This window comes from Equus przewalskii, chromosome 3 (assembly GCF_037783145.1).
Source record: "Equus przewalskii isolate Varuska chromosome 3, EquPr2, whole genome shotgun sequence".
In the NCBI taxonomy this organism is placed as follows: domain Eukaryota; kingdom Metazoa; phylum Chordata; class Mammalia; order Perissodactyla; family Equidae; genus Equus; species Equus przewalskii.
The window spans coordinates 48,300,780-48,323,646 of record NC_091833.1 but is presented as its reverse complement, the minus strand read 5'-3'; the positions used below and the strand labels follow the sequence as shown (position 1 = coordinate 48,323,646).

At 35.9% G+C, this 22,867-nt stretch overlaps 1 long non-coding RNA gene across 1 annotated transcript; it reads right to left on the bottom strand.

The window, feature by feature from the left end:
* Window positions 1-16,432: 16,432 nt before the first annotated feature.
* LOC139082642 (uncharacterized) lies at window positions 16,433-21,164 on the bottom strand. Its single transcript, XR_011538849.1, has 3 exons — window positions 21,065-21,164; window positions 17,777-17,908; window positions 16,433-16,549 (listed from the first exon to the last, which is right to left on the bottom strand). It is a non-coding gene; the product is annotated as an uncharacterized lncRNA (long non-coding RNA).
* Window positions 21,165-22,867: the final 1,703 nt, after the last annotated feature.

Here is a 22,867-nt window from a genome sequence, read left to right as displayed (position 1 = left end):
CTCAAGTCAAGTGTTACCTCCCCTGGGAAGTTAGGAACTATTTGTGTCTTTTCCTGATGACCAGCTGAGTCAGAATTAGATCAGCTGAAGATAGCAGAAAATCTAATAAAAGAGTTGCTTAAAAATGGTGGAAGTTTATTTCTTACTCATGTAAACTGGATCTGCTTAGGAAAACCCACAAATCTCTTGAAACTGTCCTGTAGAAAATGAATGAACTCTCTCTGCGTTCAAGCAGAGGTGGTCTACAAAGCATGTAATTGTCAGCTCACAATTTTGAGGTGGAGAGACACTAGTTTCTACAGCCTTGTAGTAACATCCAAAGAATCATTAGAAAACGTTGAACCACAGCACACCATTTTATATTTTAAAATGAAAAAAAAAAAGAATGAGAATAATGACAGGAGAAGAGGACTTGAGACACACTACAAACACATTTTCTTTCAAGACTACACAAGAACCATAGTGAAAGAGAAATCTAGTCATGTGAGCTCTGAAAATAGCTCTCCCAATAATTTCCTCTCTAGTAAGGGTAATCATTGCTCAATTATATGGTTCTCCAGCTGCAAGTAAATTTGAGGAACTGACACAGAGGACTATGAAGAGTTGCTAATGATGGTCAATGTTTTCAGACTACACGAAATCTAGGGTAACAGGTAAATGGAGACCCATTTGCTGAATTCTCCTGGTAATTGTCCTAACTGCCAAGCATGTAGGGAAGCTGTATACATCTGCAACCAGATATGGCAAACAGCAAAATCAGATCCTGCCTGTTCTTTGTTCCAGTGACATCAACCTCATTAGAAAAGAAATGACATTCAGAGGGACATTCCTGCCGTCTACTGTTGTTATTGCCCTGGAATTTATCAGATTATATTGGTTACTCAATTCTAGTATTAATTTCAAGAAAGTGTTTTCAAAGGATTGAGAGGAGAGAGAGAGCTATGTCACATGTTTCCTCAATTCTTGAAAAGATGATTTTGGAGCAAGTAAAACTCCCTTTTTAAAGTTCAGTTTACAGAAAGTCAATTTAGAGGGACAAATTTTGCTCATTAGTGGTTTTGCACTGACTATCAAGGTGGTGGTGGGGGGGCACTTAGAGTAAACATTATGATCATGCTCTGGGTTGTGGTTGTGATTTTGTCAGTGACCTAAATGTCTCTATTGGAGCTTTCATGATCTCTCTCTCTCTTTTCTCAATCTAGCTCTTACTCTAGCTCCTGTCTTGTTCCCATTCTCCCTCTCCCCAACCCCCGACCAATCCCATAAATGTCTCTTATACATCATATTAAGTACTATACAGCATATTTTTGATAATTTTATTTGATGGAGAGAGAATCTAAATACAGCTTCTGGAAGAAAATAATTTGAACTATTGGGAGAGGAAAGGGGGTTGAATTTTTAGACATTGTTCACACTTGAACACCAACTTTACTAGCTCGTCAGAATCCAAAAAAAGGAAAATGAAAGGAAGTAGGGGAGGGAGGGAGGGAAGGAAGAAGAGAGTAAGGGAGAGCAGGATGGGGAAGGAAGGAAGGAAGACAGAAAGATGATCCCTTGGAACCGCAGGAGATGTGTTGGTGGGACACCAACTGAATGAACTGGTTCTGAGTCATCCTATGGCATTTGAGATTCTATGACACAAGTTTAGCTTTTTTTAAGATATTTCAAAAATTGGTAGAACAATAATTTAAAGAGAAAATTAACATTGCCTCATTACACTTAGAAATTTATTTGGTAAAATTCTAAAGAATTTTATTCAATTGGCAGAATCTCAACACATTAAACCTATCCATTAAGTCTGAAGAGAAGAGAATAAAATTCTAACTACACTTTTTACTGCTTTTGGTGCCATAATAGGAAAATATATCTCTCTACTCTGATTCATACACTGTCTCAGGCTGGCTTTATAGAACTGAATGTAAATTAGGCTTGATTAGCAGGAGTTTGCTACAGGTATTCTGGAAAAGAAGTATTTTTCTGGTTTAAATGTTAACTCCCATATACAAAAGCCACAGGTTTGCTTTCATATGTCATGGTAAAATTCAGCTATAAACAGTTTTGTCCTTGAAAAAAATGTTTTAAAATTGGCTCTAAAGTTTCATGTTCCAGATGGGCAGCCTTAAGCAGGCCCTGCTGAGAAGGCATATTAAAGGCCTAAATATGCCTTCAGTCTACACGTGAATTCCCCAGGTTGACAATAAATATTTAAAGAGTTGCTTGTGTGTCACGAAAACAAAACTGCACCTTGTGTCTATGTAGGATGGTTTATAAATAAATCTGTTTTTCATTTTTTCTTGTCTAGTCATTTTTATTTAAAGGGGCTGAACCAGCTGCATTTTCAAGGCTCACCAGTATGGTGAGCCACATGGCTGAGTTACATAGTCATCAGAAGCTACAAATAAGTGCCACTTGGGACCATGAATATGTTCTATGGATGCTACCAATATACACATTCATGTCTCCAGTAGAAAAACATTGCTCTTCCTCAAAGACCCAGATGACACCACTTGAGCAGCAGTAAGACTATTGCATTCTTTCATTCCCATGCACACATTGTTCTAGGCACTGCTAAGTACTGGACAAAAGAGATAATGGCAAGCATGATAATAATAACATTGATATCAACAGCCAAGCAACCACTGTCGTTCATTAAGCAACTACTATGTGGTAGGCATAGCATTTTACATCACTTAGTCCTCTCCAAAATTCTTTGAGGTAAATGTAATCCCATTTTTATAGATAGGAAATCTTAAACCCAAGGGTAATGTTTTTATTATCACACAACGGTAAACAATAGAACTGAGATATAGTCTCCAGACTGGGACTTACTGTATTTTCCTCTTTACTTTAAATAAGACTGACTATGAGGAAGGCCACCTGCATGTAAGAAGGATTGACATCACATTGGATGGTGACAAACTGACCCAAAGAGGCCCTATCTCATAGGGAAAGGATGAGTGCTATGTGCAAAAAATAGGAGAAGGCAGAGCAGAGACGGCAAGGGGTGCTTCAGGTCTAAGAGCGTAGTCAGAGATGCAGAGTAATAAGGTCCCCATTCTCCAGTAGATTGTTTTGAAAGTTTTGAGTTGCAAAATTACCAAAGATTCCTTTACCAAAGGTATTATATATATATCACATTTTCTTTTATTATTTTTTATTGAGTTAATGATAGGTTACAATCTTGTGAAATTTCAGTTGTACATTATTGTCTGTCAGTCGTGTTGTAGGTGCACCCCTTCACCCTTTGTGCCCACCCCCACCCCACCTTTCCCCTGGTAGCCACTAATCTGCTCTCTTTGTCTACATGTTTAACTTCCTCATATGAGTGGAGTCATACAGAGATTGTCCTTCTCTATCTGGCTTATTTCACTCAACACAGTTCCCTCAAGGGCCATCCATGTTGTTGCAAATGGGACGATTCTGTTCTTTTTTATGGCTGAGTAGTATTCCATTGTATATATATACCATGTCTTTTTTATCCAGTCATCTGCTGATGGGCACTTAGGTTGCTTCTACATCTTGGCTATTGTAAATAATGCTGCAATGAACATAGAGGTGCATGGGACTTTTGGAATTGCTGATTTCAGGTTCTTTGGCTAGATACCCAGCAGTGGGATGAGATAGCTGGATCATATGGTAATTCTATTTTTAATTTTTTGAGGAATCTCCATACTGTTTTCCATTGTATCACATTTTCTTTATCCATTCATCCATTGATGGATACTTAGGTTGTTTCCATATCTTGACTATCGTAGATAATGCTGCAATGAACATGAGGGTGCATATATCTTTTCAAGTTAGTGTTTGTGTTTTCTTTGGATAAGTACCCAGAAGTGAAGTTGCTTGATCATATGGTAGTTCTAGTTTTAAATTTTTGAGGAACTTTCATACTATTTTCCATATTGGCTGCCCTGATTGACATTCCCACCAACAGTATGCGAGTTCCCTTTTCTCCACATGCTCATCAACACTTGTTATTCCTTGTCTTTTTGATAATTGCCATTCTAACAGGTGTGAGGTGATCTCATTGTGGTTTTGATATGTATTTCCCTGGTGATTAGTGATGTTGAGCATCTTTTCATGTACCTTTTGGCCATCAGTATGTCTTTTTCAGAAAAATGTCTACTATTCAGAACTTCTGCCTGTTTTTTAATCAGATTGTTTGGTTTTTGCTATTAAGTTATGTGAATTCTTTATATATTTTGGATATTAACCCCTAATCTGATATAGGATTTACAAATATTTTGTCCCATTCAGTAGGTTGCCATTTCATTTTGTTGATGCTTTCCTATGCTGTGCAGAACCCTTTTAGTTTGATACAGTCCCACTTGTTTATTTTTGCTTTTGTTATTTTTACTTTTGGTATCAAATCCAAAAAAATCATTTCCAAGACTGATGTCAAGGAGCTTAATGAATATGTTTTCTTCCAGGAGTTTTATGGTTTCACGTCTTACATTCAAGTCTTTAATTCATTTTGAGTTAGTTTTTGTGTATGGTGTAAGACAGTAGTCCAGTCTCATTCTTTTGCGTGTTGCTGTTCAGTTTTCCCCAGACCATGTATTAAAGAGACTGTCCTTTCTCCATTGTATGTTCTTGGCCCCTTTGTCATAATTAATTGACTGTATATATGAGAGTTTATTTTTGGGCTTTCTCCTCTGTTCTGTTGCTCTGTGTGTCTGTTTTTGTTTTAATACCATATTGTTTTGATTACTATAGCTTTGTAGTATAGTCTGAAATCAGGGAGTGTGATACCTCCTATTTTCCTTTTGATTTAATCTGCATGTGCCTGAGACAACAGGTCTAGACATTTCAGATAGGAATCAAACATAAAAATAATTGTGTTCACCCAATTGTAATAACAAATAATATTTATTAAACACTTACTACATGACAAGCATTCAGATGTTTTATTTAATCCTGAGAAAAAGCCCATAATGTAACTATTTTTATTTTTTCTCACTTTACAGATGGGAAACTGGGACATAGTCATTAATTCATTCCACAAATATATTATCTATTGTGTAACAAATCACCACAAAGTTAGCAGCTTAGGTCAACATAGTTTATTTTTTTATTTATTGTCTCAGTTTTCAAGAATCTGGTCATGACTTAGCTGAGTTCTTTGCTGTAAGATCTCACGAGGCTGCAGTCAAGGTGTCAGCCAGGGTCTCATCCAAAGGCTCAGTTGGGGAAGGATCCACTCACCAGCTCTGAGTGTTGGCAGGATTTAGTTCTTGTGGACTGTTGGACTGAGGGTCTCAGTGGCTTTTTGGACATCGGCCAGAGCTGCTCTCAGTTCTTCCTGCACGGACTTCTCCATATAGCTTTATCAAAGCCACCAAAGGAGAGCTTGCCGGAAAGACAGAAGTTACTCTTTTATGTAACCTAATCACAGAAATGACATTCTGTTACCTTTCCTGTATTCTATTGGTTACAAGCAAGTTGCTAGCTTAGCCCACACTCAAGAGGAGAGGAATACACAGAGGCTTAAATAGCAAGTGGCAGAGAGCTCTGAGAGTCTACCCACCACCACAAATATTTTTGAGTACCTACTATGTGTTCATGAAACTCATTTTCTAGAGTGGCTTAAAGGAGTTAACTAAATATCTGAAGGTGAAAAATTAAATAATTGAGGGAAGAAATCAGAAAAAGGAAGTCATTTTGAGGGAAATGTAAACAGTATCAAAAAGCCCTCTCAGGAATAATCCACTATAGAATAACTTTGGAGGCAGTGATAAGATCAAGCTTCACATCAAAAGATGAGATATAATTCACATGCACCCACTGAGGCAGTAATGACTTTCCTGTCTCAAAAGATAGAGCAACCTAGGGGCTGGCCCCGTGGCCGAGTGGTTGGGTTCGCGAACTCCGCCGCAGGCGGCCCAGTGTTTAGATGGTTCGAATCCTTGGCGCGGACATGGCACTGCTCATCAGACCACGCTGAGGCAGCGTCCCACGTGCCACAACTAGAAGGACCCACAACAAAGAATATACAACTATGTACTGGAGGGCTTTGGGGAGAAAAAGGAAAAATAAAATCTTAAAAAAATAAAGATAGATAGGTTCAGATATGTTTTGTTCAAGAGAATGGAATGCTTTCCAATAGTCAAAGCTGATGAATATAAAATTATTTATTTACCATTATCAATATGTTTTACTTTACAGTGAGACTTAAAATATTGCAGTATGGAGGTGAGAGGGCGAGACTATCTGGAGATGATGCCACTACAGACCTTCTCTTTTTAAAAATCCACTTCTAAAATGCTTTTTGCCTTTTCTCTTTTGTTTCCCTAAATTAACGTAAAATAAGGTCATACTTACCCCTCAATGCTTTTGTTGTCCTTTTTGGTATCAGTAAAATATCACTAAGATTGTCAAATATTGATCTTTCGTGGAGTTTAAAAGTTCTTTTAGAGAACATTCAAGTGCAGGAAGAAGGACGATGCGTAACCAGCAACTTGGATCATTCCGAAGGAAAGTGCCTTCTGTTCCTTCTTTATTTCACAAATATTTTATATTCACAAAGACAAAATAGCAAGTCAAAATTTCTGCTATTGAATAACCACTAAAACATTTTATTATAGCTCTGTATCCTTTTTTCTATGTATTGATGTGAATACGTGCAATAATATTTGCTTGCTTGCAGTCGTCCTTGAATTCTCTTCCTCACACACACCACATCCAACCTTCAAAATCTGTCCAGAGTCTGACCACGTCCTACCACATCCACGGCTACTGCTCTAGTTCAACCCACCATCGTTTCTCCTCACTGGCGTCCCTACTTCTGCCCTTGCCCCTTTCAGTCCAGTGTCTACACAGCAGCTGGTACCATCCTTTTAAATGTATGTCACTTTATGTAGCGTCTTTGCTCAGCACCTTCCACTGGTTTGCCATCTTACTCACAATAGTGAAAATCCTTATGTTTTCCCCTAGAAGGCCTGTATGGTCAATACGACTCTTTGCCTGTTCCCCGTCTTTCCCTACCATTTGTCCGCTTTCTCACTCTTTGCTACACTGGCCTCCTTACCGTTCTTGAACACATCACCACGTGCTTTCCTGCAAGCCTTTGTACTTGCTCTTTTATCTGCTGAATAGAACATCCTTGCCCCAAATAGCCACATGGCTAGGCCTTTCAGATCTCTGCTCAGAGTTCACCTTATCAGAGAACTGTCTTAGCCCCACCTCTCACTTTATTACTCTCTATACCTCTTATCTGATTTTATCTCAGTGAACTTATTATTTATTTACTTAATTATTATTTGTCATCCCCACTAGAATGTAAGCTCCAAGAATGAGAGCACGGATTGGGATTTTTTCGTTCACGGCTATATCGTTAGTGCCAAGGACAACTCCTGGCATGTCGTCGCTGCTCCTTGAGTTTTGTTGAATGGATGAGTAAATAGTTGAATTAAAAAATAGTAGTAGTTGTAATAATAATAATAATAAACTTGCTATTTTATTTAACAATAATTTGTAAAATTTGTTCAATATCAATAAATATAAAATTACCTCATCAGGTTTTTCTTTCCATGTGCATAGTATTCTATTGTATCATGGAGTATTTAACTCACTTCTATTTTTGGATCTTTGTTTTCTTTCCTCATATTTCCATATTATAGATAATATTGTAGCAAGTATATTGTACATAAATGTTGGCACACACGTATGTATATATTTAGCATAATTTTCTAGGAGCAAAGTTGTTACTTCAGAGAGTGTGCTAATTCAAACGGAGTAATAAACACTATCAAAATGTCTACCAGGAGGATGGTTAACCATTTACATTCCTTCCAGCAGAATATGAAAGTATTAATTTTCTCACATCCTTGCTAAGACCTAATATTACCAGGCTTTCAAAACTTTCCCAAACTGAGAAGTAAAATATAATGTTTTTTCTCTAAAATTTCCATTTCTTCAATTACTAATGAATTTGAACATACTATTTTATGAATTAGCATTTTATATATTTGCTCACTGTTTTGTCTTTTGTTAAATAATTTGCCATGTGTATTATAAAACATACTTTAGGTTGTCATTTATATTTATATTTTATGGTAATTTTTATTTTAATAAAAAAGAATTTAATTTGTTTAATTAAATTTATATTTCTAACCAATAAAAAGTTCATCTTAAACTGCTTAAAGTTAAACTCATAAATGGGATCATGCGTGATCAAATGTGCTTGGGGCTCAAGTTCGAGACTCCTTGAAACGTTTTCTGTTAGTAGATTTTTCTGCTATAACCACCTAGAGCCTTAAGAGAGCTTTGATAACATTTCTCAGTACTTTCCATGCTCAGTCGTTAAGACTGCAAAAGCAATTTTAGGACGTCAGGTTGAAACTTCAGGGGTAAATGAAATAAAATTGATCTGGTTGCAAGTATACCACTGTATTATATTAACGTGGTGCACTTACTTCACCAGAGACCTGATTAATCAGCCCGCTCCTTCATGCTTCCAAGCTTTAGATTCCCCCTTTGCTAGTTAGAATCATATTGTTATATAATATTGTGAATTTCAGAGACTTTAGGGATCACTTATCTCCTACATTTTCTCAAATGACGTTAACAACTTACATAAGTTGAGTATCTTGATAAAGATTGCTCTGTAGCAAGACTAAAAACTAGGTGCTTTGATTTTCATATTACATTATGCTTCTCCTCTGTGGATCACCATAGAGATATTTACTAATTTTAATTTCAGTCAATTCTTTGATTTCTGAAAAAACAAGAGTAAAATTCTATGGGGTGATTAAGGAACCTGTTCCCTTATGGATCAGAGTCCAGAATAGGGCTTCTCAGTTGCTTTGTCTTCACTCCTAAGCCCAGGAATCCTAATTTTAATTAACAGTGCCTAAGAAAGGAAGGTCTATGTGTGGGAAAGAAGCAAGAGCTAAATTCTCATTTTTAGGAAATTTTCTATAAAAAATAGGAATATTATTAGATAATTCAAATTTCCAAGAGCTTGTGAAGAGCACTAGAACTCCGTACTATAATTCAAGTGACTCAAGATATTCCAGAGAAAGGGGGCCAGAATGTAGCTGATGACGGCAAAATAAAGTATGAGTCAGGTGCAAAAGCAGGGGCCCAGGCAGATCAGCAGGATAGAAATTGGCAATGAAGTTGAAAGTAGACCAGAAAGTCAAACTAGATAAGAATTCCATAAGAAAGCACTCTGGTCACTGGGCCAGGGCCCCCAGCCCTCACTTTTTCTTGAGTAGTCAGGGTGGGTGCCTTGGGGAGATGCTTGGTTCCTGGCAGCCCCAGGTCTTTCACTGAGATCTCCATTGTTCTCAGTCCGGTCACTCAGATTCCAAAGAGCTAATCCTGCCCTCATTTCATGGCTATTACATGGGCTTTGGAGTCAGAAGAGCTGATTCAAACCTCGTATTCACCATTAGTAAATATGTGACTTTGGGCAATTTGATTAAAGTCTTTGAACCTATATACACAAAATTTAATGAATATTTATGACTTCGCTTCCTAAATGGCACATACTAAGTCCCCAATAAGGAATATTTAGTGAGATTATGACTCTTTCTATCATAACTCTAATTTGTTGAACTTCTAGATTATTTTAACATCTTTTAGATTGTACTCAGTGGTCCAATTACGTTTCTCTTTTACTTTAGAAGTGTGAGTAAAAACAAGTGACCTAAAGGTAATATAAAGATAAAATCAATTCTGTTTTGCCTTAAAGTTTCTTGCTCAGTGTTTACTTTGGTTCATTGAATGAAACAGATAAGGTAAGACATTAATTCTAACTAGGAAGTGAAGCTGGAATCTGAAAGGAAAAAACCAAAACGGAAAACCCTCACAATTTCTTAAATTAGAAATCTCAAGAGAAATGAATAAAGGACAACACAGTCCTATAGTCATGTACATAACCCTCTTTTTATTTCTGATTATAATTTCTCTGATTTGTACAAGTGACCAGCATTTCCCTGGGGTGTGAGTCATCCAGGAGACTAATAACAAAAGATTTGCATTCTTGTATTTCAAGGTAAATTTCCATTGCAAATACAAGAGAGTTACATCGTCCCTGGAATTTAGGTATCACAATTACAAACACTCAGAAGAGGACGTAAATTTACTAAAGGCAGACACGGTATAAAACTGAATGTGATAAAATAAATTCACTTAATGTACAAAATTTTGTATTAGTAGTTGCTTGGTATAATATTTCTAAAACTCTTGTGATATTCAGATATCAGATTTATCAGACTTATTTCCTAACCTGTTGTATTCAGCTGTTATTATGAAAATTTTCATTGTCCGAAAGCTTATTGGTCTTCTGAGCTTTTGCCTACTCAGTAAATTCTGAAATTTCTTTGAAAAATAAAATAAAGCATGGTAAGATTATTGACATTATTATTATATTTTACACGTTTACCCTTTCATTTTGTTTTTATAGCTACTAGTATTCTGATAAGTGGTATATTTCACATGCCTGTATACTGTCTCTCTGTCTCTCACTGACTCACACCCACACAGTAAACCAATAAATAGCTCCAATTTGGGTTTGTAGCTCCAAATCATATCAACATTTTCCTTGGCTCAAATGCATTTACTCACAGTTCTTAGAGAAATCTATTTTTAGGGTTAATGTAATTGTCGAGATAGAGGCTACTGCTACATGGCCATGCATTCCCTGTTCAGTATCAGTCAAAAGCATTTTGTTTTCGAAGATAGAGCCAATTAGGAAACATGAAATTCAACATCACCATCACAATTAAATCCAATGAAATGGGTCTTCTCACATACTGGTTGGGAAAGTAAGTGCAAAATAGGACCAGCTTTCTGGAGGGCAATTTGAAACTTAAATTTTCATACATTTTATTAATTTATTTCACTTCTAGGAATACAGTTAATGGGGGAACATCAGAGATGTATGCAGATATTTATGGAAAACTGGTAAATATAACAAATTGAAACACCTAAAATATCTGGTATTATGGAATTAAGTAAATAGTCAATAATAAGTGAAAAAAGAGGAAACATTATAAACCCAGTTTTGGAAGGATATGTGAGAAGCTTATCCCTATAATTATTAACAGATGATAAGATTAGGAGAGACTTTTTTCTATTTCATACATTTTATGTTTTCCACAATAAATACATATGACATATAATCCTAGTAAAATGATAAATGGTATATAAAATTTGTACCTATAGCTACAGTGTCCTAAGAGCACCAGAACTTCACTGTCAAGTGGCTGCTCGATATTGTACTACCTGTTATTTTCTTGAATAGCTCAAGCTCCACACGTCTCTCAGATTTGCAGCTCTTCCATAATTCTATTTATTTTACTACTATCTGCTTAGTTGTCCAAGATAGAAATTTAAATTCATATTGATGTTTCTCTTTCATTATTCAAAAATAATTAGTTCCAAAGTCCAGTACATCATTTCTCCTGATTCTTGAGTATATCTTCTTTCTAAATCAATAGCACCTACAAAGAAAGTTTCAAAGTTCTAAAGATGTTATAGAAAGTTCGTGAATACATATTGGGCTTAATTTTTGGAGAGTCCAACTCAGCCATATGCTTCAGCCACACCAAACTCTTCACCATTTCCTAAGAAAGAAACGTTGTTTCCTTTAAAACTTCTACTTACTATACAAAACAGCAAAAATGTCTCCTCTTCTCTGAATTCTCCTCTAAGTATTTCTGGGTTAGTTAACTGAGCCATTCTTATTGCTCCCCAAATACTTTTTACAACCTACTTCTGAAGAATCCAGCACACTGAGTTGTAATTATTTGCTTTCTGTAAATTCTCTTTACTAGATTGTAGTCTGCTCTTTAGAAAGGACTATCTTTTGAATCTTACACTTGACTCTCCTTCTTTCCTGTCCCCAGTATTAACAAAGGGTGAAATATATAGTAGGCATTTAATGCTTTTTTACTATATAACATTATTTTGATTGTTACTCTGTGTTATGCTTCCAAATTCAAAATACAAATTTCTATCGATCCATTGACCAATATATCCATTTCACTTTAGTCCCTGTTCATACAAGAATTTATATTGATGTCATTTAACAGTCAGAAAAGCAGCCCATCTTTAGGAAAGATACTTTATATTATCAAGACAGTTATAATAACTTTGGTAAGAAAATCTATCTTTACTGAAAATCTGCTAAGTACCAGGATTTTGCCAGACACTTTAGATGTTTAATTTTACTTAATTCTTTACTCAAAGACAATAAAACTGAAGCCTAAGACATTTAAATAACTTTGATAAGATCTCCTAGCCAATAAGTATTAGATCTACCTAAGACTGAATCCAAGTCTGTCTGATTAGAAAACCAATTCCCTTAAATTAATCAACAGAAAGGTGTTTGTAATAAATAACAAAAATTTATTTATGTGGGTATTATGTTGGTATATGAATATTTTCCTAGATAAATCACAAAAGTGTCACAGAAGCAAGAAATAATAGTACTGTAAAATTTCAATTATTTCTCTAATTGTAGGAAATATCACTCAAGTAAATAGTAAATGTCTGGTGTGATCCTGAATTCTCTTGTTTCCCTAGAGTATCTACAATTGACAAGATATTTGACAGGATATCTCAAGATATCCTTAGGGATAATATGAAGAAATACAGTCTAGGTATTAATGTAATTAAGGAGAAAAGAAAGTGCATATGCTATCACACTTAGACGTTATTAATGCATTGATCTCAATCTATTACCATTTTATTAATTCTTTGAAGAAAGAATTAGCATACTTATCACATTTGCAGATAAGATTGTTGAAGTGACAAAAATACACCGGAGGAGAGAAGCAAGGTTAAATGATATATAGAGAGACTGGAAGATTGGGCTAAATCTTTAGAAATTGCATTTAAAAGGAATTAATATAAATTTTTGTTCTTGGTCCCCAAAATCCAAGCAGTGTATTATATGTTTGGAATAGGAATAGGAAAGGATAACTGAATAGCAAACAGAGGTGGAGAAAGTAGAAAAAAGAGATTTGTTGTTTTCCTTCAATTATCAGCTCAGGGTAAGTTAATAGGTAATGGGGCTCCCTCAAATAAATAAACAAAACCAAGACAGGAAAAGAAGAATTCCTGTCTGAACTAGCACAGTTTGTGAAGAAATCATTTCCACTAATAAATGCGGAATCTTCTAGGTTTTAGCAGCTAGTTGCAAATGAGGACCCTCCAGGTGTGGAAGGGCATCTGATAAAACCGACCTTATAAGACTGTCAATACATTTTCCTCAGAATTCAGCTGCTTAGAATATAGCAGCCATCATGAAGTTGGATGCCAGTGTGCTTTGCTGCCCTCCAATACAAGTGAGGACAAAAATATTTATTTTGCATGTGCATCACAAAACTGAGCATGGTTGGAATTTTTAGAGGCTTTACTGATCACTGAGGCTTTACTGATTACTGAGAAAGCAAAAAAGAAATTATCACACTCTGCTTCAGCAGCCCAGTTCACAGATTCAGATCCTGGGTGTGAACCTACACCACTCATCAGCCATGCTGTGGGGGCAACCCACATACAAAATGGAGGAAGATTGGCACAGATGTTAGCTCAGGGACAATCTTCCTCAAGCAAAAAGAGGAAGATTGACAACAGATGTTATCTCAGGGCCAATCTTCCTCAGGGAAAAAAACAATTATCAAAGACTTCAAGAAACGTAGAAACAGTTTGACTCACAAGATTTGAGTCAAGGCAGAACTCTGCATTTCTCTTTGAGTCCAAGTTACCCCTAGCTCTTAGCTTGTTTCCACTGGAGAATGCCACACTTTGATTTATTTTCCAGGAACCAAGTGCCCAAATACCTTGTTCTCTTGACACATCTAGTCTTCTCATATTTGCTGTAGCATTTAGGACTAGGAAGTGTGAATTTTCCACAGTAATCACATTTGTGTTACACAAATAACTTCGATTTAACTTTTCAGGTGATTCTGTGTCTCCTATACTTCTTTGTGCTCCAAATGGAACAACATTCTAATCCAAAATGTGTCCTTCAAGACACTCTACAAAAAGGGTTCTGAGGTCAAAAAAGTTTGGGAAACACTGCACTATGTTCATCCCTCAGGAGGTCATCAGGCACAATAACATATTAAAGGTTCTAATGTGTTCTACAATTCAAAAAACCTGTTAAATTTAAATTTGCTGAAACTTAAATTAACTGAAAATTTTCCAAGCTAATTTGACCAGAGAACAAATTATGTGTATTTGTTGTGTATGTGTACAGCGCCTATGAACTTCCCACAGAAGATAGTTTGTCCGATATTGCCCTATGCAAAGACGTATACAGTCAGATTTTTATGCGTAAATGTGGAACAAGCAGGTCGTTCCCTTCTGGGAATAAAGTCCTAGAACTAGATGGGTTCTTCTTTGTATGTTCAAACACATAGCATTTCAGTTTTGAGAACCATTTTTCCAAGTAATCTGGCCAGAGATAATTTTTTTTTTAATTGAGAGGAACTAAGAGGTTTTATAGAAGTCTTGAAGTCGTACCTCGTGATTTCAGTTCGGAGTAACTAGGGATGGAGTACTTAGCATGCAGAAGAGGGACATAGAGTGGGACACGTCATGGATTACCTCAATAATTGCATGTGAAATAAAGCCATGTCAAGTTCAGAGTTTTTACGTATTGTCTCCAGAAAAAAACAAGGGTCTCCAATTAGGTGCTACAGGGAGAGAGAAATCAGCTCAACATAACTACAGAGCTTTTTGACAGAGCTATCAAATATTTAATGGGCTGACTCCCAAGGTTGTGTGATTCTTATTATTGGGAGAGTTTCTTTGATTCACCTGCATTCTAGGTACTTATACAACTCCTGAAAATACAAAGATGACTTCCAGAAACGCATATGTAACCCAGAAGCACACATGTGCACACAATGGCATACGAGTGTTCTCTGTAGTCTGAATAGAGACCTTTTCAAAGCTCTGTAAATCTACAGAGGGAGTGATTAGTTCTAATAGAGAGATAAAGCCTGTTTTCCAAATAGTGCTTCAGCATACTCTGAAACGCGTCTTAGCCAAAATATTGAAGAAAGGATTTGAGCCTTTGTTTTATGTTTGGATTACATGATTTTGAGATCTCTTCACTGTCTATTTATTATCAAATTTATTTGTTGTGATTAAATTCTACTTACTATTTTAAAACTACATCAATTGTAATAAGTTGATTTTACCATTCATTTGCGTTCTTATATCATTTCTTATAGAATTCTATCAGATCAGATAAGAAGTAAACACAAAACTGTTTAATATGAATGATATATAACAACTAAATCGAAAAACCCCTATAGTTAATTATTTTATTGTTCAGTACTTTAGATTTTTCTTTGAAACATTTTCTCCTTCTGTCATTTCCAAATGCCATTTTAATGAGCACCATTCCTAAAGTGTCTACATAAAGAAGAGGCTAGACAACTAGAGATTTTCAGAATTGGATGAATAAAAATAATCTTTCAAGGCCCTAGAAATAGTTCTGCTAATTAAAATGTTGACTGAAATGGAAATTAAAGTCATACACAAAGTTGTACAAATTTCCATAAAAGCTCTGGCTGACAAGCTTCAAATCCCATAGGCAGGTCATGAACCAGAGAGGAAATACAAAATTCTATCAAAATAGAAGATTCATTGAAACCAAGAGGTCTCAGACCCCATCGGCTCCTGGGTGTTTGGGCAGAAATTAAGGGGAACATGTTGTCTTAAAATATCCGCAGAGCTACTCCACTCCCAATGATGCAGTTATGTCTGGCCTATTGTCACTAAATACTGAAGCAGAGAACATAGTTACAGCTTGCTAAAAAAAGTTATTAGGAACTAGATAAAGAGGTGCAATATCCATAACAAGTAAACATTAAATTTTAGTCTAGTCTAGGAGGACAAAGTATGATGGCTCTCATGTGACACTCTTACATCTTTTTTTTTCTTTCTTTTTTTTACTGAGGAAGATTGGCCCTGAGTTAACATCTGTGCTAATCTTCCTCTATTTTGTATGTGGGTTGCTGCCACATGGCTGCCAATGAGTAGTGTAGGTCTGCGCCCAGGAACCAAACCCAGGCCACCAAAGTAGAGTGCGCCAAACTTAACCACTAGGCCACAGGGCTGGCCCCTACATCTATCTTTATATTAGCTAATGGACCTTCAAGTTCAGAAGGAATGTTAGAAATTGGATTTGGAAAAAGAGAAATGACCATGTTTCCCTCAATATCAAATGTTCATGGGAAACATTAGTATTAATTCATGGTCGATTCTATGGCAGCAAACGTTACTTAAAATGTATTATTCAAGTCCAAATATAAACAAATTTTTCCTGTCTATAAATACACGTTTCTTTACTTGTGCAAATGTGATATGTTTCATCTTAATCACAAGGAATAATAGGAAATACCCACAAGATCAAATATCTATCCAGCTTTTTCAAGAACAGTTTGGTTAATTTACAGAAAATCATTTTGACTTGGTTTCACGGACTCACTCATTATATGATGCAGCTTTTCGGCCTATAACAAATGTATCCATGTTGGAAGTGTTGCATTATCATGTCCGTTGAAAATTTTGCCTTCTGTTCCTTTGGGGGCAGCAAAGTGAAGAGATATTCATATAAAAATGTGCAAGTTTTCCAGACAATTTTGTAGACAGATACAGAGACTAATCCTTTAATTCTAAAAGATTAAAAGAAGTATCCCCTTAGCGTTTTTAAATTTTTGTCTAAATAACCCAAGGATAGTGGATGTGTTTATGTGTATGTTTGTGCGTATATATGTACATGTGAATTACACATATAAAAAAATGAAAATTATATACTATTGTAGGGATGCAGAAATGTGTTTGTTGTATTTTTTAGTTTCTTATGAACTTTCAAGCTTTTCTATAGTGTAAACATTTCCTTCATCGTTAAAAATTTTCCCAAAGATAGTCGTGTGTGTGCATATATATGTGATGCATATGCATTAAGAAAATGTCAAATGGCTGTGTCAAAAGTCAGTATTTGGCTAAAGGAGACTATCATCTTCTGGAATGAATATCTAGGATAAAAGAATAAGTCTGAAATTTTAGCTTGCAAATCAATTGTTTTAATTATTGTCTGGCTTAATAGCACAGGAACAATAATGCCTTAGCGCTGCGAGCTGCGGGATTGTTTCTCTCGTCACTGCACTGAGCGCTGAGGGACTCAGTGGACCGGAGCTGTCTTTTGGCTCGTTCTGCTCAGGCCCCTGCCTGTATATTGTTGCCACCTCTCGCATGTGATGAACAAAGGAGCCAAGTTGGTATCCATCTGTTACATCACTTTTTCTAAGACTAAAGAACCAGCAGATAGGACTGTTTATGGAAACATTCAAGGCCGAAATAGGAATGAAATAATTAAACATTAAATTCAGTTCTTAGAGGTCGTTTTGTTTAAAGTTATATATACTAGTCTCCGAACAATTTTACAAATATAGAAGCATAATATGACCTAGTCTTTGTTTTGATTTATTAGTGTTGAAATTATTTAAAGCAGTTTGTGGCTCCAAAAGAACATAATGTTTTTCCTAAAATTTATCTATGTAATATATTTCCCTTAACATTCATAAAGGTCAATCTATTTCCCCATTTATTTTACTACTTGAAAGTTTTTAAAAGGGTTTATGTAAAAATAATTCATAACTTGCAGAATCATCATTAATTATTGCTCCATTTTACTACTGCAATGATAAATATACACTTATACTTCAAATTAACTGATAAAACTTTATCATAAAAATATTTGCACTCCAGGTTACCTATCTTTGAAAGTGAGTAATGAGACACTAACAATCAGTCTGAAGTATGTCTTTGTGTTCCTTGCTCCTTTCTTGGATGCGGCGGTCTTCTGTGTGATCGTGTTGATCACACACATGCTGACGAGGCCGGAAATAACGTCACCACACTCATTTGGCTCTCTGGACTTTCAAAGGATCAGACCAAAGATGAATTCAAATGTTAGATTTTAGCCAAATGCAGAGGCCGAAACCAAACTTTGACACATCCCTCAATATTGTCCAACTTCTGGCAATTGTCCCCCAAATCGCCAGGAGAACTGGGTGATGCTGCTCCAAGACAGAATTAACCAAAAATCACTTAGACAAGTAACGCTCTTTGACACAACACTAGGGGCTTGAGAATATTTATTTGATTGACTAGAAAACAATGTATATCTATCTATGCATGTACCCTGAGGTCAATGTTTATTACTTGAATGTTTTATCAATTTTAGTTTGCTTACTATTTTAGTTTCCTACCTGCTGTTTTTCTTTTGCAGTCATTTTAAGGTTTTTGTTGTTGTTTTGTTTTGTTTTTGAGGAAGATTAGCCCTGAGCCAACATCTGCTGCCAATCCTTCTCTTTTTGATGAGGAAGACTGGCCCTGAGCTAACATCCATATCCATCTTCCTCTACTTTATATATGGGGAACCTACCACAGCATGGCTTGCCAAGTGGTGCCATGTCCCCACCCGGGATGCGACTCCGAGAACCCTGGGCCGCTGAAGCCAAACATGTGAACTTAACTGCTGTGCCACCAGGCCAGCCCCATTAAGGTTTTTTAAAGTATTATAGTAAGCTATAAAGTTGGAGGGTTAGCTTTATTAATATAGCTACAATAATGAGAAATTTAAGCTTTATTTTTTTTAACGCAAGCAACGTCAATAGATTGTCATTCTGAAAGGGAAAAAATAATTCTTATTAGTTTTGAAGTAATATTTGAGAAAGTTTTCACTATCAATTCTCAAGGAATCATTACTTGGACAATTTATGAAATTCACTGACAGCCGTTTTTTTAAGCAGAGTTCTAAGTGATCACTGTTTGATACTTGCTTTCTGGAGTAGTTTTTACAGGGGATATTAAGGGAAAAGGTGGCATACACCCTGATCATTGACCAGGATTGGTTTAAATGCTATCTTGATATGACTCAGTATTGTAGCAATGTTTGGAAGTCATTGCCCCAATAGACATGACAACCTGCTTTCGGAAGGGTCAATACAGAGCACGAATGGAACCATCCGCTTCTGTTGTACACGGCTTTAGGCACCTCTGTGTGAATCCAGTATAAAATCTGCTTTGTGCTCTAGATCTGGCACTCTGACCTATCTGGAGTCATGTGGGAATGTGGCTTCTGCTGTAATAGGATGATAACATTTTTGAATGAATCTATAAACATTTTTAATGAACATAAGCTCCTGAGATCAAAATAGTTGAACGTTCTAAATATCATCATCTTAGTTTATATCTTGGGTTTATATTTATTTGGTGAGGGCCAGCTTTTCCTCTATTGTCCGTAGAACTTGCAGCTTCTCTTGACGCATTGCTTATGTGCTGTAGTGAAGTGCAAGGACTTCGTATGTCTTTAATTAGCTTCCAGTAAGAAATGCAACTGATGTTTTTCAGGTCCTCGCTTGTCTCAGCACAATCATAAAATCATTCAGAAGGAACAGGAATAATAAGACAGCAGGGAAAAGATCCAAAAGTAAATGAAATAGATTACCTAAAGGAATATCTGGAAAGTAATTGTTACATTGTATTATAAAGACATTCATTATCACCAGAATCTAGTCTCACATCAACTCCCTCCCCTCAAAAGCAGCTACAGCTTGTATATTCCAGGTATTGTTTTCAGCTCTGAATATATGATCATTGTTTCAACATAAATATATAAATGTTTAAGTATTTTATGTAAGTTACATCTAAAACTCAAGAATTTTTCTCCAGACAAAACCCAAATAAACTACAACAACCAGGTATTGTAGAACATTTTCTCTTTAACTTAGTTATTATTTATTGTCCTTAATATTTTTAGAAGAGAAAAAATAATTGGGGTTTTTTTTTTAGCTTTTTGCATTTTTCCTGGCTTGACTCTCTCAATATAAAATAAAAAATTTTTGGTGGTAGGATTATCGGTTTCCCTTTTTACACCCTTCTGTAGTGAAGAAATTTTAAAAATATCTACTTCTATATTTAGGAAAAAAAATCAAATCAATTTTGAGAAATCTGAACTAAGTAGAATCAAAAAGATCCAAAAAATGAATATTAGCAAAAAGATTCTGTCCTTTGAAATAAAATCTTGTTGACTATTTTTTTAGACCTATCATTTTATATTTAAGAAAACACTTGATAGACTACTTTTCTTCAGACAGTTTTGACACAAGAATACCTATGTCTTCACAAATAAAATGACATACAATTAAGAAATTAGATATTCTTTCAGAAATATAACTGGTTTACATTTAGACTTTCAACTTATTTTGTTTAAAAATGTAAAAAACAGTTGTATCGGTTTCTGGTGAGTTCGAGGTCCTATAGGATAATTCAGCTAATAGAGCCCTGCAGGATTCAGACTGCGGCATTTGGGTCCATTAATGCTACCTTCCAACTAAATGCTAACATAATAAGCTCATAAGCTTAGGGAAAGCACACAAATTTGGAAAAAGTCAGGGCAAATTGTGCTCCTGAGGTGTAATGGTGTAGTGAACAGGCCACGGGTTCTAGGGAAAGACATAATTATGTAGGTTTATAGCTCCTCCAAATACTAGGTATATAACCTTAGACAATTTATTCTCTTGTCTTATTCTCTTATCTTTTATTTAAAATAGACATAACATGACAATTCAGAATTTGAGAACAATATATTATGTTCTCAAAACCTAGAACAGTATATAGTAGATGGCTTACAAAAACTAGTCCCCATACTTTATGTGTCTAAAGACTTGGACTGGGGGCAACTACAGAGTTCATGATAGACGTTAAAGGTGGTAACACTATATAATACTAATAATGACAGTAACAATAACAACAACAACAATACTGTGAAGAACGAGAAGGAGGAGGAGAAGGAAGATGGGGAGGGGGGAGCAGAGGAAGAGGAGGGGATGGGGAGGAGGAAGGGGAGAGGGAGAAGAAGAAGTCGAAGAAGTAGCCAGATTAAGTGTTGGTCATTGTTTTGAATAATTTTGAGTTTCTCCAAATGGTTTTCCTTTAATACTTTACCTTTGGTATCACTTATGCATAATTATATTAACATAGCATTTGGGGGTTGTTTTAGTCTGATCAGGCTGCCGTAATACAATACCTTAGGCTGGATGATTTAAACAACAGATATGCACTTTCTCACAGCTTTGGAAACTAGAAGTCCAACATGGAGGTGCCTGCAGGGTTGGTTTCTAGTGAGGGCTCGCCTCTTGTCTTGTAGACCTTTCCTTTGTGTTCTCACTGTGTTCTCACTATGTTCTCACACTGTGTTCTCACTGTGTTCTCATTGTGTTCTCACATGACCTTTCCTCTGCACACGTGGAGAGAGAGCTTCTGTGTCTCTTCTTTTTCTTCTTCTAAGAAGACCAGTCCTTTTGGGTTAGGGCCCCACCCGTATGGCCTCTTTTAACCTTAATTATCTTCTTAAAGGCCCAATATCCAAATATAGTCACATAGGGGTTAGGGCTTCAATATATAAATTTTGGGGGAATGCAATTCAGTCCCATCAAGGGTGGGAGGGGTCATAGGGAGAATTTAGTTGCTGCAAAATCGAGGAAACTAGTTAGAAACCAAAAGAGTATAATTTCTCCAATTCACAATCTCATTTACCAACCTACTGTTCCCCAAAAGGAATGTTATTTAAAAGATTGTCCTATATTGTTTTGTTTCATTTGTATCATTGTCAGATAGCGGACCCTTAACAATTTTATTTTTAATTTCATTTGATGAGGAAAATTGGAATTTCATCAAACAAGGCATTTCTCATTGTCTTTCCATAACTGACACAAACATTTGCCCATATTACTTGATAAAAGGCCTTTTTCTCTCCCATTTTATAATGTAATTTCCATTAGTGTTTATGATTATTACATTTATCTCCAGAAGCTGTGGTGCCACCACACACTGTCAGCCAAATCTCTCATCACCATATGGAAAATGTTTGATCTTAATGAAAAACCTGGACAATCATTATGCTGATTTCTTGGCTTCACCAGTGGTGGCAGCAGCAGCTTCGTACCACTTGAGTTAATGCTTTTCTGGACCAACTCTCAATTTCAAGTTGTCTGTGGGGGCTCCTTAGCCTGGGCAGTGAATATCTGTGCATGAATTGTAGGTGTGTGAGGCTCAGCCAAATAGGTCCCACTTTGACAGTCAGTGGCGTTGACCGCATAGCCTCAGTCTGCCACTCGGGAAATTTTCTCCTTTGGTTGAGAAAATCAAGTGTGATTGTTCTGACCTTCCTTTTCTATCCCTTCAGGCAATTAATAAAATTTTCCTTTAGCATTAGATGGAGATGCACTTATTAGATTAGTTCTTTTACTGTTTCTCCTCTTATGTATTAATGTTTCCCTCATCGTCAGCTTTAGCAATACAGCAAACTGGACTTTATCATCACCTTACTAAGAACAAAATCATGAAGTGATTTTCTTCTTCAAATGTCAATCTGTGTCTTGAATGGAGATTAAATGATCAGAATCATCAAGGTTCAACTCCACAAGCAGCTGATTTTTTAATATTTTATTTAGCATACAAATTTATGACTCAACCCTGATGATCATGGACTAAAGGAAAACTTTTACATTTTTTCTTTAAAATTAATACATAATTTCACCGTCTTAGATAATTTTGAAATAAGATTAGGATTTCCCTCACTAGAGAGCTGAGATTTAAAATATTTACCCCAAAAGCAATATTGGGTTTTTAAGATTCTCTGATCTGAGATTTATTTGACTGATTGCTAATCTCTCTTGTGGTTACAGCTCTAGATAGCTGTAGCTGATTATATCTGGGAATTGTAATGAGGGATATATTGCCTAGAAACTATATCATTGATGAACTGAAATATTAAGGTCTTCTATAATCTTAGGGTTCAGTGAACAATGACAAGTGCCTTTAGGGGCTG